Here is a 14673-nt window from a genome sequence, read left to right as displayed (position 1 = left end):
CATTTATTTATATATTTTTTTTATACTCTAGTTTTATATTTTCAAAAAGTAGATATCCAAGCCTCCTCCAATCTGTAAATGCTTCCTTCAATTTTTTAGCAATCAAACTACCTAATTACTTTCCTTTCTAACATTTTATTTTACACAATAACATTTTATTTTACACAATGCACACACCAAAAAGAGGTAAATTCTCGGTTTCTAAAATATTACCCAGTTTAAATCTTTAAACATCATAGGAATTCTATACAGAATGTTACTGCATACTAAGCTGGAAAATAACCCCTCCCACCGGCCAAGCTATCTGTTCAGTAAATTGTCATTAAAAATAAAGGATTATTATAAGTGTACAAAAAGTAATTATAAAAAAAATACATTTAGCAAAGTTATATAAAAAGTGAAAACAATGATAGATGTAGATTCCTTGAAATATCTACTGTATTACTTAAATTATTGTTAATAGTAAGAATTTATAGCAAATATGCAGACTCTACATACAAGAATACCCGGTACTAAGTATAATCAATATTTAATGTTTCCATTGATGCTTTTATGATATCTGTTATGAATTATCTTCATGACAATTCATATATATTACGTTCTGTACTGGAACACTTTGACAATTCCATCCAAGTATCCTACCTACAGTGTAGACTTGTACAGTGGCAGAGAGACTGGATTGTTCACTTCATTTTCTGTCTGTACAAAATTCAGAAACTCAGCGTCAGGACTCAGCAAACGGATCTGTTTGTTACGTGTGTCATTAACAAGGATGTTACAGAGGGAGTCACAGTCTACAAAAACTCTCTGTCAGGTTCTGTCCATGGTAGACAGACTTCATACGACCATAAGGAGACATTATCAAAAAATCACCTGTAGTGCTACTTGTATTGTTCACAACACAGATATCACTGTTACTGTTCTGTGTGACTCTGACTGGCGATGTGTACAGTCTGGTCTGACCGTCATTCTGGTACTCATACTCATGGATGACGTCACCTGTCACTGTGGTGTGTCTCACCAGACGTCTGCTGTGTGACTTTAATTTGTATGGATTTGTTACATTGTCTCTCAAGGTGACCAGAAGTCCGCCGTCCACTGACTGAAAGATTCCTATTGGTGTCAGTGGATTTGTACTGGTGACTGTAGAGACAGATCCTGATGGTGACAGACAGCTGATTGAATTTTCCTAAATTCAGTCAAAGAAATATCACCAATATCAGTCACACACATGTCATTTGCAGTGAAATTATATTTATGTTTAATTTGACCTTCTTTGTTTACTTGTTCAGTGTCAGATGACCCTGTTTTTCTTATGTAACACTGATCTTCACACAATCCCTTCAATACATCTGTTGGTTCATATCCATATATAAATGAGTTTGTTTCAGTCAAACTGAAATCATATAAATCTAGAATTTCTCCCATCATATTTTTCAGAGCCTCCTCAATGATTTCTCCTTTACTGTATTTCATAGATAGAATGTTCTATCGTTAAAATGATATTGTCCTATGGACCCGGTTTGTGTTGAGGGCCTGTACCGAAACACAGTTAGATTATTCTAACTATGTATTTCACTGAATGTTTACAGTTCTTTATATCATAAACATCATCAAGACCAGCCAGAATTTTTGTCAGTTCTCTATGGTTGTCAAGGAAGCCGTAATCTGACATAGTACTCTTGTTGTCCTCCAAAAACTTTACCATCTCTTTATTTTCTTTCTTCTTTTTGTTTAACTCAAAGAACTTTATTCGGTAATAACCAATATTTGCCCCCCAAATCAAACTTTGATGGAGATATATTTAATTAAGTTCTTAAACAGGGGAGTATTAGCTGACTTCAAAGCACTGAATGTTTTCATAAGTAATGACGCCATATGTACGTAATGACGTCACAAATATGACGTAAATTTAAGTTTTTTATTGATTTTACAGAAAAATGTAAATATTTCGTCGATATTTTGAGTAAAGTCACCGAGCGCATGTGTGTTCAGGATCAATATTTTGATATAATGTGTAGAATGATAATATCAATGAAATATGTCAATACCGGTATTGTTCCTGAACAAACTTGCGCTCTATAAATTTTAAAGCTAAAATTGTTGAAATTTTGTCCATTTTGTCCTCTTTCTGAAAAAGGATATAAAATCGGACTAGTTTGTGACGTCATAAAAACAAAAATTGTGAAATTGTGAATACACTGCGTTGACATTATAATATTTTGTGTTAATTTATATATTCTCATACAATTTATTGAATTTAGCACATTTCAGGAAGTTTTCAAAATTTGACTTTTGTGGGGGCAAATATATGCAATATACCGCATATAGTTCTTTCACATAATTCAAATTTTTATTATTCTCCTCCAAATTTTCTCTCAATCTTCGTTCATTGTTTTTCCTGATTTCTGTCAACCTGGCCGTTATCTCATCAACATGCTTCTGAAGCTTTTCAATCTCAATATCACATAGATCTTCATTTTCTGTGATCTGGAATTTTCTCTATCTTCTCATCAATTGCAGGCAGATCCTTTTTTACTTTCGTTAGAAAATTAAGCAGACCTCTCCTCCTTTGGGTAGCAGCTGTGGATATAGTGCTCCATTCATGTTCCTTATGATTTGTTTTAGCACATTTACCACAAATGAATTTATCACAGTCCTCACATACCATATCAATACGTAAATCATGAGCTTTACACATTTCAATATGCTCTTGAGGAGAGCCCAATGGATATTTTGGTGTACTGGCTGCCATGTTTATATATTCTTTTCTACCGATGACCTAGATTTAAGGTAAATGTAAGATTCTTTGTAAAGTGATCTGGACTTTATATTGATCGATATGTCATTACTGATCGCATGAGAAGGTTTACCCGTGAAAACTGTCACTAGTGCTCAAAGCTGAACTAAAAATAGAACTCCCTATGTGTAGTTAAGCAATTAGGTATACTATTTGATATACAAATTTTTATGTAATCGTGCGTTTCTGCGGAGTTATAGAAATTAAAAATATTTTACATATATATAAACATTATATAAATATGTGTAACATTCATAAAGATTATCAATAAAAAGCGACTTAATGTTAAACACACGCGCTTTGTCTCCAATATAAGAAATTTACAGACTTTATAACAGAATTCGATGTTTTGTGGAATTTAAGACTGATGATTTAAATGAAATAAACATTCCTGGATATAATAGGGCTTCTTGTTGGAGTTTTATGAAGAGACTTACTTTTACAATTGACGACTGATTTTTACAATTTTAACATAGACAAACTCCAATCACTAAAATGTAAAAGTCAGCTGTCAAATGTAAAAGTAAGTCTCTTCATAAAACTCCAACGTTAAGGACACATATGTAAAATACATCAAAGGGACCTGGACACGCGCGGTTACAGCTAAATCAAATTCATTTTTCAATTTTTACAAATATTTAACAAAATTAAATGTCTTTCTAATGATCATCAAGAATGTGAACTTTTAATGATGTCTGAACATGATTAATTTGCAATCATCTAATGTTCATTGATTTACTTTGTATTATTTACTGTAAATAAAATATTTCATGCTGTATTGTAGAACGGCGAGAAACTGAATTCTTAGCTAAATGTTTGCATAATGGCAATATTCATTGCAAACAACATTTTCAGTGGTACATAAAATAATACCAGAACAATTGCAGTTTTACAGTAATTTACTGTTTATCATGTTAAAAAAAATGTTTTAAAAGAATGTTAAGCATAAGAATAAGCTGTGAAACACAATGCCCCCACTCTTGACCCGCATTTCCCTACAGTCAATTAAAAGATGATAAAACTCAAATGGAGAACTGACTTTTAAAAAAAAATTATAAAATGTTAATCATTTGCAGTGTATATACAGTGTATATGACACTTTATCTGCATTATAAACATGATAAACAAACAATGTAATTTCCATTTGGATATCATATTAAGCTAATATTCCATATCAGCACAACATCGTGTTTGTAAATCTTGACAATATGAAATACCATATACATGAATCATATATCAACCAGCAGTATAAGATTTCATTTAGTCCTCTGAGACCTAATATTAAGCTCTCTTTGAACACCAGAAGAATTGGCCCTATGCTACGTATTCTGATCAGAGTTGTCTTTCTTGTTAAATCGTAATGATGAATTATATCCTTCACGGTTTCTTGCAATCTCTATTGCCAGGAATTGAAGCCGAACCACTGAAATTTCAAATTAACAATATTACTAGAATGAACTAGACATATAGATTCTTCATTACTTTTTTCTAATCAATGCCAGTTTTACAGATTGCGATTATAAGTAATACAAAGCCAGATATATATTTTTTTCTTTGAAGAGTGTACAAATCTTCAGCATCAAGAATGTAACTTGGGAATACATGTCCCAAAATCGTCAGAAAAATGTTGATCAGATTCAGCATCTGATGCAAATGTAGATCATTGATGTGTGCATTTTCCACAATACAGAAAATGTAGGTCAATTCTAGCATCCGAAGCAAGTTTGGTATTGTTCATACTTAGATACACCATTTTTCATTCATATTCATTCATAAAACATGTGAAGAGGGCAAAAAACACAAACCATCGGGGATTCCAGAGGTGGGATCAGGTGCCTAGACGGAGTCAGAATCCCCTGTTGACCGGACCCCAGGAAATCCATAAAACATCTTAATTGTAAAATAAATTTTTCATCAACGCTTTAAAATTGACAGAAATATCGGGTATGCTTACAGATAAAAAACTGTAATAGTGTAATATAGTACATAATATCAATTCGTTAATAAGCGACAAAAACTTACCCAGAATGCTGTTCTCTTCCGTGTAGTCCTTAGTACAATCTAACCTTAGTAATGTACCATAGTTAAAATCTTCTACTCTATTTTCAAAGGAGTTGATAAATGGACGCCATTTCTAAAGTAAAAAAAAAGTAAAGAATCTATTATACATTGTAAATAATTTTAAAAAATATAACAATTCCCAGAAATTGTTATGAAAAAAGTTCTCACAAGAGAGTGAAATGAGGCAACAATCCATGCACCATAATATTTTCTGATATTATCTACTACTCAAGAGCTTTCAATCGTCAAACTGTTTGTTCTATAGCTAATCCCTTCGACCCCAGTATTAGTACTCAAAATAACAAACATAGTCATTTGGGTATATTCAAAACAATGGAAAAAGTTTTTCTTTTATTTTTTGATATATAGTCTTGATATATATGTATATTTAATAATCAAAATATTTTATTCCCCTGTCATGAAATAAAATATGGGAAGATTAAGTATTATAACCTTTGTTTTTTATCATTGTCAAAACATCAAGGAAATGAAATAGTTTCCCACATGGACATTTCTGCAGAGATTTTAATAAATATTTCTTTAAAAATACACTGTTTTTTTTTTCCTTTGCTCGTAAATAGTGAGCTGATTTATTTATGGTTTGTTTCTTGATATCCTTGACGAATAGATCAATTGCATTGAACCAGGTTTACTGTTTAAAATATATTGCGTTGTTTTCTGGACATCAAACCCTTTTTTGCATCGGTTTGTCTTTTTGATGATGACAACTTTGATATTTGTAAACTCTGTTCATATCAGGCAGTTTTTTTTAAACTGGGAGAATTGAATCTACAAGAGAATGCTTTGATATGACCAATCATAGCTATGCTGTTCTTGAGAAGAAAACTTTTATGTATTCCTAAACTTTGGTCCCCCAATGTGACCCCACCTAAACAAACTTAAATCTACACTACCCAAGGATGCTACCATATGAGTTTCATTTTTCCTGGCCCTTTGGTTCTTGAGATAAAGATTTTGAAATATTTTTCTAAAATTCCCTAATACGTTACACTTTGATATGCCATTGTGGCTCCACTCTACCCCTAGGGTCATGATTTGAACAAACGTGAATCTACACTACAAAAGGATGTTTCCATATAACTAAGAACAATCATGGTATTGATGTTCTTGAACAGAAGATTTTTCCAATGCACGTCTATGTTCAACTTAGAAACCTCACTGTGGCCCACCTTACCCCTGGAGGGCATGATTTGAACAAATTTGAATCTACACTATCTGAGGATAATCCAAAATAAGTTTCATCTCTCCTCAATCTGTGCATTCTTGAAGAGATTTTTTCAAAAAATTTGATCCCCAATTGTGGCCCCATCCTAGCCCTTAGGTTCATGATTTGAAGAAGAGTTTCATCTTTCCTGCCCTAGTGATTCTTGAGGAGGATTTTTTTTTAAAAAGATACCGTCAATTTTTTGACTACATGTAATTCATATAATCATCTCCCTTTGGAAGAGGACAGGTCCCTTCGTTTGAACAAGCTTGAATGGTCCCTTCACCCTAGGATACTTTTGGCAAGTTTTGTTAAAATTGGCCCAGTGGTTCTTGTAAAGGAAGATGAAGAAGTAAAAAGTTTATGACAATGATGCCAACGACAACAACAATGACGACAACAGACATAAATATTGAAATTATTCCTGTACAACTTTTACATATTTTTTAAATATACATGTGTTCATTAATTCACATTCATTTTTGCATTTTTACTTTGCATTATTTACTGTGAATAAAATATTTCATGCTAATTCATATGGATAGGGCATGAGCTTTTTTTTTACTTGGACCCCCTCCATTTTATAATAAAAAGTTACTGTTCTAGATGTGTTGTTTGTTTGCTGTCACGATGTTGAGCCTTTAGTGCCCTTTAATTTCTGAAACCTCTGTTTATGCCCTTTTTTGTTCTTACAATGCTTTATCAATGCTTGATCAACAAATACTAATAAAGTGATGACCCTGGCCAAAGACTAAAAATTCTAATTACTTGTACCGTTATTTAGTTTCTTGTACTTTGTTATTAATTATAATGACGCGGTATAGCTCAATTGGTAGAGAGATTGATCCGCGATCGGAGGGTATTGAGTTCAAATCTCGTCTGTAATAAAAAAAGGTATCACTGTTCTTAAGCCATGTGCTTGGTTCTTTAAAGCGCAAATTCCGGATCCTTTGGGGAGACTTGAAAATCAAGGCCTCGTGTCATGGCAGGCTTTAGCACTATAAAAAAATCTTTTGTTGAGTGCAGAGAAAAGACCCTTTACTGGAGTGGTATACAGTAACATCTCATCTGAGTGAAAAATTCTGGAATGGGACGTAATATAACAACGTATTTTATTTAGGATGCACTGTTTTAATTGAAGATGCTACCCAAAGCGGTGAAATGCATAGTAAAACAACTACTGCCACCAAAAAGTATTTTAAGGACATTAACAATTATAATTCATCAGAATTGAGAAAGATGCATTTATTTTTTTAAGTTTCAAAAGTAGATATCCAAGCTTCCTTCGATCGGTAAATGTTTTCTTCATGTCTTATAGAGAATCAAACTGCCTAAATACTAGTACTCTACTTTTTAACATTTTCTATAACACAATAGGGAATTTAAACTCTGTTTCCAAAATATCACACGGTTTAAATCTTTTTTACCCTTCATATGAATAATGCTTAACATTACAGCGTAAAACACTAAAACACTGGAAAATATGCAAACCCCACCGCCACCCCTCCCTCTTTACCCACCCCTGGTACTTGTGAAGTAAATTATCGTTAATTATAGGATTCATATATATTTGCAGGAAATAATCAAAATTTTTATTTAGCAAAATGTAAAAAAAAAATTGAGAATAGCAACTACTAGAGATGTGATCTCTTCTGTTTGATTCTTGATGAGATTATATGAGATTTAGACTGAGATTTTTTTTTACAATGATTATACAAGTATTGTTAAGAAAAACAATTATGCCGTGATGTTTTTAAAAAAGGCATTGAACGTGACATAATCAAAAATTCTTACCCCTTTTGAACCCTTATATTAAGGGCCAACCCTTTTTTGTTCCAATCATCTTATCATTTTTATGCTTTAAACACGTTTTGTTAAACAAATGTTCAGAGAATGATTTTCGTTTTCGAGTTATTAGCAAAAAATTATTAAGGGGTTCTAAAACTCCATAATAGGGAGAGTTAATGAAAAAATAAACGTTGCATATTGTTTAGAACATTATTTTGAGCATCCATTGTTCAATATTAATTATCAAAATACATATATCTCACTTTCGAGATATAGAGCGTCAAAGATTTAGCATTCTGGTCCCTTGTGGATCCTAATTATGTAGATACGACATAAAAATCATAATATGTAGTTGTTGTTTGTTGGGTTAAAGATCTTTGCTTCTGTAATGTATTACAAAATGTTAACTGATAAAGATTGATCAATTAAAGACTTTGCCCCTTTTTGCCCCTAATTTGAGTGTCCCTATTTCTTGATTTCATCTTAAAGCTCGAGGGAATTTGAACACTTTTTGTTCAAAGACTATTAAGAGATTTTTTTTTTATTTTCGAGTTTTTTCCAAAAGAAAAATTTAGGGGCAAACCCTTCAGTTCCCTAATGGGAACGTTTAGCGAAAATTGAAAAGTTGCATATTATTTATAACATTATTTGAACATCTTTTGTTCAATATTACTTATCAAAATATTGCTCACTTTTGAGATATAAAGCGTCAAAGATTTAGCATTCTGGCCCTTTGTGGCCCCTAATTATCTAGCATATGACATAACAAGAATAGATATGGGTTATCCCATATCCAAAGATATTCGACTTTTAGATTTAATATGTTTAACAGTGTTTAATGACGTTTATAAAAATAAAACTGCACTGTCTAGATTTAGAACTTGTGTAAATTTCCGTAGCATTACGGTCACCCAGTCTCCTAACCATGCTAACAAACAGTACACATAGTAGACCTATGTCCTCAAGACCAATTAGCCTTGGTCTATACACATGTGCGATGGAGTTGTCAAACTGACTTCCGCGAACAGAGAAGTTCGATGGCAGACAGAACTTTCTTTCTTAATTAGATCACATGAATACAAATTCTGATTAATAAAAATTAAACGATTGTCACTTTAGAAATCCCCAGCCAGTTCGAGTTTTGTTACACATTTTATAGGTACTCCCCGTTTGCGTAGTTTGTCTACACACGTGCAGGAATCTGCTCAGGGATTGAAAATTCCGTCATTTAATACACTAGACACACAGAATGATTTTTTTCTCTTAGAGGAAACAATATGATAATTAACGAACAATTAACATGATTTTACTACAGTTGTTGATATAGTATAATCAATTCATCAGTGAAAAAATATCAACTGAAGAATGACCTAGATATTCTCTGTTATCAAACATGTAGAAAAAAAAAGGCTGAGGAGAGAGCGAACGTAGGAATATTAACATTTTTATTTGAATTTAGGGGGAAAGTGATCTTTGGAGGAAAAAATAACAATAATTTTGGTTCTTTTACGTATGACATACACAACATTATTCTTGTCATGAACAATTATGTTGTATCTACTTATTAACGATGGGACTATTTTTGTCGGAACAATTTGTGTGAGTCGACGTTGACTACAGTAATATATCTTGAACTTATAGTATGTACTGATTGAATATATCAAAAATCGTAAGTATTTGTAGATTGTTGAGATAAACATCTTTGCTTCAGTAATGTATAACAAAATAAATTGATAAAGAATTTCGATTGCTTTTGGCCCCTCTTGCTCCCCCCCCCATATTTGAGTGCCAGGCCCCTTTTTCTTGATTTTATCTTAAAACTTTTAAAATTTTGAACATTTTTAGTTTAACTTTTATTCAGAGATGTTTTTTTCGTTTTCGAGTTATTTGCAAAAAAAAAAAATGATATGGGGCCAACCCTTCAGCTCTCTAATGAGGATGTTTAGCAAAAATGAAAGGTTGCATATTGTTCAGAACATAATTTTGAATATCTTTTGTTTAATATTACTTATCAAAATATTTCTCACTTTTGAGATATAAAGCGTAAAAGATTTAGCATTCTGGGCCCTTGTGGTCCCTAATTATGTACCATATGACATGAAAATCATAATATATAGTTGTAAATTTTTGCAGACATATAAATCCAGTATTACATGTCTCTGATTTTTGCTTCAGTAAATTTAACAAAATATTGACTGCTTAAGAGTTATTGACTGAAGACTTTAGACCCCTCTCAGCCCTTGACTTGATTGTCTTGATTGAACACTTTTTGTTCAGCAACTACTCAGAGATTCTCTTTCGTTTTCGAGTTATTTGCAAAAGAAATATATAGGGGCCAACCCTTCAACTCCTTTAAGGGGATGTTTAGCAAAAAAATGGAAGGATGCATATATTTCAGTACATTGTTTTGAACATCTTTTGTTCAATATTACTTATTAAAATATTTCCCACTTTTGAGATATAAAACAAAGAAGATTTAGCATTCTGGCCCCTTGTGGCCTCTATATATGTAACATATGACATAAATATCATAATATATAGTTTTAGAATTGTGAGATAAACATTTTTGCTTCTGTAAGGTATAACAAATTATTGACTGTTAAAAAGTAATTCAATAAATACTTTTGGCCCCACCCTGGCCTTAATGTGATGAGTCAGCACTTTTTTCTTTATATCATATTAAAGATCTTGTCATTCTGCATTCAGTATATTTAAACAAAATATTTATACTTTAAAAAATATGATACAAAATGTCGCGAAAATTCATTCAAAATTTGTGTCTTAAATTTCTACCCCTACCGAGCTTCCATACTAATCAATTTCGGAAAATTTGAAAACAAAGGTGCAAAACTAGAACATGTCCCATACTATCATTAAAAAAATCAGCACTCTAGCTTTTGTCATTTTTGAGTTTTTGTGTCGAAAAAAATGGTCATTTAAAATTTGCTAAATTGGAGATAACTTCTGACCTGAAGTGATTTATCACAAAAGGAAATGAAGGAATTAACTTCAGATAAGAATCCGTCAACTCAGAAAATTTGAAGGAAATTGAACTAGACATATCCGAGAAATCCTTTGCATAAACTTTGTAATGAAAAAAAAGGATAAAAAAAAAGTGAAAAGGAAACAATAGAGTAAGAGAAGGGTCTTCCGCTAAAGACGGAAGACCCTTATATCATAGAGGGGAAAAAGAAACCGAAAACGAAAGACCCTAATGACAAACACAGATACTTTGATATTTCAACCATATTTCTTACAATTTTGCTTGTTTATTTGAATAAAATAAATTTGAATTGAAAGAAAATACATGTATGTACATGTAGTTTCTACAGATAGGAACTTTTAATAAACGCAAAATTTAATGTTTTAATCCATTGATGCTTTCATGACATCTGTTACGATATCATATGATGATTAAGGTGGAATATCCCTCTGATAAGAGAGAAAACTCTTCTGTTAAGATAGATAACTTTCTTCAGACATTTTGTCATGAAATTCAGTGAATTGTAATGTCAGAGTTTACAAAGGATGACTGCACTTAACGCCAGTTTTTGGGTCTTTTTCGATCTCTCTTGTTAGATTTATTTTTGTTTTTATTTTTGTCTCAAGTCACTTATTATAGAGTTTGGTCTATTTCCAAATGAAATGCAATGTCATAAATGTTATAAACTGCGTTGCAATGAAATAATTCGTTGTTTCCTTACCCCACCTTTCTGCAAATATTGGGAAATTAGACTTATCTGCTCTTGATTGAAGATAAGATTTATAAATATACATAAGAGGTGGAGCTTAGTAAATATTGTGATGAGCTAGTGGTCTAAAATTAGAATAGCTACTGTATTTATATTTGGTGCATTCTCTCTCTCTCTCTCTCTCTCTCGTCATATGTTTGTCACTATTATTTTTTAAGTTTTTAAATAAAGTATATATAACTAATAACAAATAACATCGACCGGTAGAAGAAGCCATTCTCATTGATTATCAACAGCAATGGTTGATTTCAACAATTCCCGTATTCGAATATAAATGCCGACTAGCTCAGTCGGTAATGCACAGAATCAATAATATTTAGGTCCGGGATCGAGACCCGATAACAACAGTAAGCCTGTCTTTTCTCCCTTTTATAAAAAAGAAAGAAAAACATCACAATTGCTCAAGTTTTTTTCAGTTTCTTTTATAATTACTTTTCCCAATAAATTAGCGTGTTGAGGATGGTATGATTTCAATTTTATTTACTGGATCTTACTTTGGATGTTCATGTTAATCAATGATTCAAAATATAATAAATAAATCTCTTTTTTCTTGTAGACTACGAACATGTAGAGACATGCATTCAAAAATATATAAGGATAGTAAAATGAAATGCTTATGAGATAAATATAACAATAATATTATAGATATCTAAGAGAAAAAAGAATATCCCGTGGCTCGATGGGAATGGATTGAAGCAGATACGAACAATCACTATCGGCAAGCAGAATGCGTGTTTCCTAACACGTCACGTGATGGAATTTTAGCATTCACAGAGTTACCTGGGTATGATAGAAATCACGTGGTTTATTATAATATTCAACAGGTAACAACATGGTCAAAATGACGAGTATACTATAGAGAAAGTGAACACAGTAGAAACAGTTTTTTCTCTTTTTAACCATCAGCGCATGTTTGTCTATTGATCTCCTTTTAATATGAGGTAATATATATAAATTAGGGATGTCAATTTCTAACCGGTTAATCGATTAATCGGTCGGAACGATGGTAATCGATTGCAAATTCTCTAATCGGTTAGTCGGATCCAAAAAATGAAAATATGCCTTATTTTTAGCAAAATTTATCAAGTTGTAAAATTTCATTCCAAATCTTGAACTGTAATTAAACGGTATCAAAGTTGTCCAATTATAATAATTTGGAGAAAATTACAGTCTACCCTATAATTAACCCCAGGGTTTTGCTAGTGCTAATTACTGTTAAAACACTGACCTCTTTCCGACATAACCGGTGTTTCTCTAGTCATGCTTGAATAATATTAATTCAATACTGAATATACTCTTCAGGTTTTTTTTGTGTAACAACTTTTAATGTGTAACTACATGTACTATTTACCTTTTGTCATTGAAAATGCCAACCCAACGACATCGCATGCATGGAAATATATAAGAGAGAGATAGATAGAAAAACTGTAAAATGTCAAATTTGTTCGATGGAATTAACTTACACTGAGGAACATCAAATATGCTTGCTTGCGCACCAGAAATGAATTATGATCGCAGTTTATGCACAGGTGCTTGGGGACGGGACCCCCCCCCCCTTCCCGTACCCCCAAGGATTATTTGACTTTTTGAGTAAAATATTTTTCTATGATATATTTTCAAAGTATTACAACTGAAAAATCCAAAATCAAAGCTAAAACTAGCCCTTTTAAAAATTCACCCTCCCTGATACTATAACTAGTTATGTTATAGTATCAGGGAGGGTGAATTTTTAAAAGGGCTAGTTTTAGCTTTGATTTTGGATTTTTCAGTTGTAATACTTTGAAAATATATCATAGAAAAATATTTTACTAAAAAAAGTCACATAATCCTTGGGGGTACGGAACACGGGAGGGGGGGGGGGGGGGGGGTCCCGTCCCCAAGCACCTGTGAGTTTATGAACGAAAAAGAAACAAAAAGCGTTGATCCTTTGAAATGATGGCCTGAACATGATACACAATTGTCTAATCTCACTGGCTTGGCAAAAAATTATTTTATCAATTCCACGAACATCCGTGCCCTTGGAAAGAATATTTTCTACATCCGGAATTATTATCAACAAACTTAGGAGTCGTCTGTCATCAGCCGTTGTCGATCAGTTAATTTTCTTAAACAAAAATCGGCAATTCATTTCAAATACTGATATCATCGACAACAATGAAGAGTGTATCACAACTGTAGATTGACTTGAAAAACTGTTAAATATTAACTACGTAAATCATGTTTTTTTGTGATTTCTTAAATCTTTTTCGTCTTTTAAAAAATAAATTCACGAATTGTTCTGATTAAATATCAACAGTTTATCACTTTTTGAAAAAGAATTTCTTTCTGATTCTGAAATAGAGTTTCAGGAAGATTAAAAAAAAAACAAATTTAATTATCAATTAAATATGTATTTTTGATACGACTAACCGGTTAATCGGTCGGAACGTCTAGCGATTAACCGATTGGCAATTCTGTAATCGATTGCCATCCCTAATATAAATATACAACTACCATAACAAGAGGCCCAGGGGCCACAGCGCTCACCTGAGCACATTGGCTTGGAAAAAACACATATCAGATCAGAAATGAAAGTTTACCGGGGGGGGGGGGGGGGGGGGGGGGGGGGGGGGGGGGGGGAAGGGGGGTCTTGAATTTTAACCCCCCAGAGGTTCATGATTAGAACAAACTTGAATCTACACTACCTGAAGATGATTCCATATTAATATCACTAATCATAGCTTTGAAGTACTTGAAAAGATGATTTTAAAAGGTTTCCCTATAAATCCCTATATAAAACTTTGGTCCGCCATTTTGGCCCCACCCTAACCCCGGGGGTCATGATTTGAACAAACTTGAATTAACACTGCCTGAGGATGATTCCACATGAGTTTCATCTTTCCTGGCCCAGTGGTTCTTTAGAAGAAGATTTTTAAAGATTTTTCCTATATATTCCTATGTAAAACTTGGGTCGGCCATTTTGGCCCCACCCTAGCCCCGGGGGTCATGATTTGAACAAACTTGAATCTACACTACCTGAGAATGATTCCACATGAGTTTCATCTTTC

At 32.6% G+C, this 14673-nt stretch overlaps 1 pseudogene; it reads right to left on the bottom strand.

The window, feature by feature from the left end:
- Positions 1 to 787: 787 nt before the first annotated feature.
- LOC134239054 (uncharacterized) lies at positions 788 to 2755 on the bottom strand (annotated as a pseudogene).
- Between the last annotated feature and the right edge of the window lie 11918 nt (positions 2756 to 14673).

This window comes from Saccostrea cucullata, unplaced genomic scaffold (assembly GCF_032062105.1).
Source record: "Saccostrea cucullata isolate Sc308-1 unplaced genomic scaffold, CSIRO_AGI_Scuc_v1 ctg1958, whole genome shotgun sequence".
Lineage (NCBI taxonomy): Eukaryota > Metazoa > Mollusca > Bivalvia > Ostreida > Ostreidae > Saccostrea > Saccostrea cuccullata.
The sequence above is the reverse complement of the archived record's forward strand: the minus strand, read 5'-3'. Positions and strand labels throughout refer to the sequence as shown.